At 34.5% G+C, this 6,000-nt stretch overlaps 1 long non-coding RNA gene across 1 annotated transcript; it reads left to right on the top strand.

Annotated features, from left to right (window-relative positions):
• Positions 1–4,391: 4,391 nt before the first annotated feature.
• LOC148695117 (uncharacterized) lies at positions 4,392–5,582 on the top strand. Its single transcript, XR_015965031.1, has 3 exons — positions 4,392–4,503; positions 4,597–4,659; positions 4,883–5,582. It is a non-coding gene; the product is annotated as an uncharacterized LOC148695117 (long non-coding RNA).
• The last annotated feature ends 418 nt before the right edge of the window (positions 5,583–6,000 follow it).

Raw genomic sequence — 6,000 nt, 5'->3', positions numbered from 1 at the left:
ACTCTTCCATTTTCATCCATTAATTGGTGGATTTTAGGCATAGGGTTCGTGAATTTGCATTGGTGGGTTCGTGGGTATCACGATGGAAATCCGCTCATTTTTGAAGAGTTTTCCGTTAACCACCACCCTTAATATACTTCCAACAACCCCAGGAACAAGGCCCAACCATTGGATGAGGCGGCGGATCTTTGGATTCGACGAATCGAGGCACACCCAATTCTAGGGTTCCGGCGGGTTCGTGGGCTTTTGAAGCTTTTCCCTGCCAAATTAGACTTGGCCACATGTATAAAACTTACTCTACTAGTTGAGATCTTCATTTCTGTAAATTTTGAGAATTTTTGGAATTAGTTGAATTTTCCGACGAGTTCGGGCAGTCGACCACCGCATGCGGTAGCGCATAGGCCGAGACCCCACCTGCCCTTCCTAGACTAATATGGTTACTCTATTGCATATGTGATGTTCAATTGACGAAATCTCATCGTAAAACTATAGTTTTGATAGAGACCGCCACTTGGATATTAAATGAATTGACGATCCGACCGTTGGATCGTCACCAAAATTTAATACGTTATACTACGTAATATTCAAGGATATTAGAAACTTACAGATCAGGAATCCGACATACAGATCTTCCCGAATTGAATTTGTAAGCTCATAAAATAAAACGTTGACAGCCACTTGAATTTGCAATTGGTGAAGGTCCAACCATTAGATTGTAATGAAATTTTAGTATGATGTTCTAGATACATAATTTGGATCTTTGGAAGTTACGGATTGGAAACCCAAGGTGTAGATCTTCTGAATCGGGTTACGTAGGGTTGTGAACCTTATCGTCGACCTTTGATCGACGATTGACTTTTGGTCAATGGGTTTCCAGAACGTCCTTGGGTATGCGTTTTATGTAAGTTACGTGTTCTATCGATAAGAATTCTGAGACATGATTTGATAATTGTTCTAGGCGACAATCGTTTGTGGCGCCTCGATGGGAGTTGTAGCACGGACTTCAGGTGAGTGGGTCTTTTCCTTTTTATAGTGTGTGTGTGTGTGTATATATGATTGATTGATAGTTGCCAATTATGCATTTGAAAAAGAATTTCTTAAGTACGCCTGAATTAGACTAAAGTTTATAAAAATTAGCAAAATGACGGAATTTATGAAACATGCTACATCCCACGGGATGCACATGTATGGTTATAATCTTCGATGCCATAATTATATCTACGGCTATGAATGTTATTATGTTGATTAGAATTATTGCATCATTATGGCATGCTTATATTCATGTAGTCAGCTCACCATTGCTGCACCCTGGTGTTAGTGCTCACCCCGGGCCAGGGCCAGTCCTTCATGTGTATGTTCACCTTCTTGCACCGCACGCTCGCCTTGGATCCAAGTAGGTGCCAGTCCTGTCGTACAGGTCACATTAAGCGACTTCAACTCGTAGGTGACCGCGATTATCGCCAGTCTTCAAGTGATCGTAGCATTATAGCGTATATCATATATTATTACATCCAGTCCTGTCATTTAGGTCACATTATGCGACTTCGACTCGTGTGCTAGCATAGATTAGTGAGCAATAAGTGCAGTCGTACAGGTCGCATTAGGCGACTCCAACTAGTATGCTAGCATAGGTTGTTGAACACCTTATTTTACTTATATTACTATTGAGATTTTGTGATTTTGCGATGTCATGCCTTATTTACGTTTTGCAGGCTACAGTAAGTACTTTCATACTATACGTAGTATTTATATTTTGGAAACTATACATGTTTTACGGCAATGGATTATAATGTTTTCAAAGGTTTTTATGAAAACTTTATTTTTAGGCCCACTCACCCTTGTTTTTCGCCCCTCCAGGTTTTAGTAGCTAAGCTTTCATATCAACGATGATTCTTGGCAAATCTTGGGGTAGACGGTTACCTTTGGTGATATAATTTCTCACCCTATTTTACTGTACTGTACTTATGCTCTGTCATCACGTGTGAATTGGGTTCATTCCCGCTCATAGCGCACTCTTGTATTTAGGCATTTTTGGGTTTGAATTTATTCACATTTCCACATCACTACACTTTATGGCTTTGTCACCCTTCAGGTATGGGCCAGTAAAGCTCGATTCGGAGTCCAGATGGACGTTCCAAGTCGGGGGTGTGTAAAGAAACTTTTTATACAAGTCAAATTTCAATGGACCATCACTAAATATGTTAAGTTTGGATCCATTAACAGATGCACATAGGTTAGAACGAGACATTGACCATAGCCTATAAATTGGAAAATAAGGTAACTTCATTAACTACAAAGTAATACCCAAACACATGCAAAACATAATACCCCAGAAAATACGTTACCATTAACATTATAATATCACTGACAGTTAAAATACGTTTTTCTTAGGGACTTGGTCCAAACGGACCCTTATTTTTATGTCACATTTTTTCTTACTTTATTCTATAATTTATTGTCATTTAGTTTATGAATTATTGACTCTTGTTGTTGGACTCCCTTCACTTGTTTTGTTCTGCAGATCTTGCAGATCTCTCAAATTGTGAGGTCATTGCATGAATTGAAGTTAACATGGGGATGACTGAGTTTGTTTATATTAAAATATCGTTTGAATAAATGAAATTGAATTTAAGAAAATAAAATATTCTTTGTATACAATGATAATTATTCTAACAAAGGTCGATTGTACAACAAAATTCTACACAATAATAGATATATTTGTATAATTGCAATTCATTCACAATAATTATCACTTTATTATTATTTGGTGAAAAATGTAACTCAACCAGTAATATGACTTTATTATTGTAAAGTTTTTTTTTTTTTTTTTTTTTTTTTTTTTTTTGAGTGTAGAACAGTAGAAGTTAGGTATGTCTGACCAAAAACAAAAAAGTTGGATGAGGATCCTCTCTAGATCCTCTTTGTGAGGATACTAGAGATCAAGTCATCTCAGTCGTTCATCGTACATCATGCGATTAACTTTTATTAGGTACTCTGTTAGCGTTCAATTTTATATAAAAAATTCAAAATTATTTGTGGCCGCAAGATAACTAATGAATAGATACGATGAACCCTTAGGATTCTCACAAAAGGATCCAATAGCATCCTGTTCCAAAAAAGTTGGCTATGTGGACTAGATTGTGTTAGGCTACCAACCTTTGTACACTAATGTAGACGGCCTAAATGCCCCAAACCATGAAAGCCCTTGAAAGGTCCTCCTCCTCCTCCATAGACAAATAAAGCCTACCAACCTTACAATATTTTGTGGCCTCCCTATATATATATATATATATGGGCAGTTTGATCCAGGTCAAAAAAATTCACCTGTTTTCGGATTGGGTTCAATTTTATTTGATTTTTTATTACACCTATTTTGCCCCTTGAAAATAAAAAATATTTAAATTCTTTATTTTTGAATTTAAAAAATTTAAAGTTTGAATATTCAAATACCTTTATCTACCCATTTTCTAATTAAAAACATTTTAAAAACACATTACAACCAATCTTATAAATTTATCAAAAATTAAAAGAAATGTTGTCGAGGTAGATAAAAAATTTTGTGATGTAGGTAGATAATATTAATTAATCTATGATACAGGTAGACTATGAATAAAAACCTATCGTATAGATAGATAACACGAAATAATATGTGATATAGATAGACTAATGAGCAAAAACATATCGTATAGGTAGATAAAATACAATTAATCTATAATACAGGTAGAATAAACAAAATATACAAATAGATTCATTACAGAAATATATAATACAGGTAGATAAACAAAATATACAACATCTATCTTGCGGTTCTGTATTTTGAAGATGGGCTATGGACACGAGTTTTCCTCTACATAATCTTGTGTGATGTTATCGATTTCCACATAACTAGGATCTTCTTTGTTATGGTTATAGAAAGGGTGAAATTTTTTTTTTTTTTTTTTTTTTGCTCGTTCTAGTTTCTATATGCTAGATCCCAACAGTGTACATTTTACACATCTTGAAAACCACTATACTTGAATTTCATAAGGCGAATGAGTTGGTTTAGTATCCTGGATGTTGACTCGGATCCATCTGCCTGGTTTGGAATTTGTTCAGCTCGAAGTACCGGTTGTTTCAGTGTTGACAAGTTTTATTGTTTCTGATTTTAGAGTAGTTGAGTTTCTGTTACGTTAGGCTTGGCCTTTTCATTCCCTTTGAATTGAGACATTCTTATCGAGCAAGATGTTGGTTTCAATTTCCTTATGCATGTGGGTTGTGGCTGTTTAATTTATCCTGGGAAGAGAACATTTTTCTGGAAATTTTAAAACTTGAAAGAAGAAGACTGAACAAGAAGGAAGGGGATCGGAGAACACAGCACAAATTGTATACGGGAGTTATGGAAGAAGAGATATACTTTAAAACTAATTCTACAAGTAGGAGATATCTCAATCCTGCGAATTTATTTTTGCCCTTTTTGGATTCGATTGGAATCCCTTTTTTACCCACATAACCTAACGTTTTATGGTGAGCTTTCCAGCTTTTTTAGTTTACTCGATTTAATTTTTTTTATGGTGGTTTGCATGTGGTTACCTGATCTAGTTTGATTTTGGTTTGCAGGAAACATTGGTCTTCAAATTTTGGGGTTTTTGTATGCAAGCTTGCAAGCCCTTTGTGATCAAGGTATATAATTTTTGTTTTTCTATTAAATCTTTCGTTGAACAAGTTTTTTTATTTTTTTATTTTTATTTTTTTTGTGTGTTTCATTTCTGAGTGTGGGTGAATGATTTTGTTGGCCGTGTTCTGTTTGCAAATTCGTTAGCTGTAAAAGATAAATAAATAAAAATTTGGGGTTTTTGTTGTGTTCGGATTTTGAATGTTGGTGTATGATTTGTTATGGTTCCAGACTGACAGTCCACAGTTGAGAGACAAGGAAGTTTCAAGAGATCAAGGTTTAGGGTTTTTGTTTCGCCACAAAGTAAAGGCAGGTCTTTTCCGGATTTTACCATTTGTGGTATTACTATTTTCTTCTCAATTTTAATTGTTTATAGCAATCAATTTTTCCCAATTTTCCTTCGGTTTTCTCTTATGAGTATTTTTTATTAAGTGTTTTGTGTCCTAATTCCTTAGTCTCCTTTCACCAACTAATTGGTTTTGCTATGGTAGTCCTTCGTCTATTTATATATCCTAATCATTTTTTCTGTTTATCCTAATCATTTTTCAGTTTATCCTAATTATTTTTGTGTTCTATGACCATATGGATTACAATCTGAAGAAATTACACTGAGTGAGATGATATTGATCGAATGAATGAGTTAGAAACTAAAAATAGATTAGTTTCATCAATATGTTGATCAAATGAATGAGTTAGAAGCAGAAAATTATATTAGTTTCTTACTGCTTTTATTACTGAACATATTTTGTATATGTAGTGCTTTATTTTCAAGGTTATTTCTTTCAACACCATGTGCATGTATGGATGGTGATTTGAGGAAAATGTAGACACGGCTATTACCATATTTGGATGTTTATGCAGTGGTATTAAAGCTAAGCAACCTAACTCAGCCATTAAAAATTGTGCTCAAGTTTAGTGTATTAAGAATGGAGAAGGAGTTTAAGGTCGAAGTGGAAGCGATTGGCCATGTTCGCCATAAGAATTTATTGAGGTTGCTTGGTTATTCAGCTGAAGGAGCTCATAGGTAATTTTTATATTCATTTGCTATATCCTGTAATCTTTCAAGTTTCCATCTTTTGCTAAGTTGTGTTTTGTTTTTTAAATGCTTTAGGTTCATGGTGATGAAAGCTGCTATATTTAAAATCACCACTTTTTAGTTCTTTCCATTTTTCAATGTATCAGACAACTTGGTTCTAAGATTAGTACATAGTTATGTTCTTTTTTATCTTGCAGATTTAAAAACAGCGATTTGGTATTTCTCTCTGGTAATTGTGTGGGTGAAGTTGGTTTCCTTTCTCCACTTTTACTAATTTTATTTAAGTTCTGGGTATTTCTCTCTGGTAATTGTG

This window comes from Pyrus communis, chromosome 8 (genome assembly GCF_041283825.1).
Source record: "Pyrus communis isolate YQ-2024b chromosome 8, ASM4128382v1, whole genome shotgun sequence".
NCBI classification, from domain to species: Eukaryota; Viridiplantae; Streptophyta; class Magnoliopsida; order Rosales; family Rosaceae; genus Pyrus; species Pyrus communis.
This window is presented reverse-complemented; position numbering and strand designations above follow the sequence as displayed.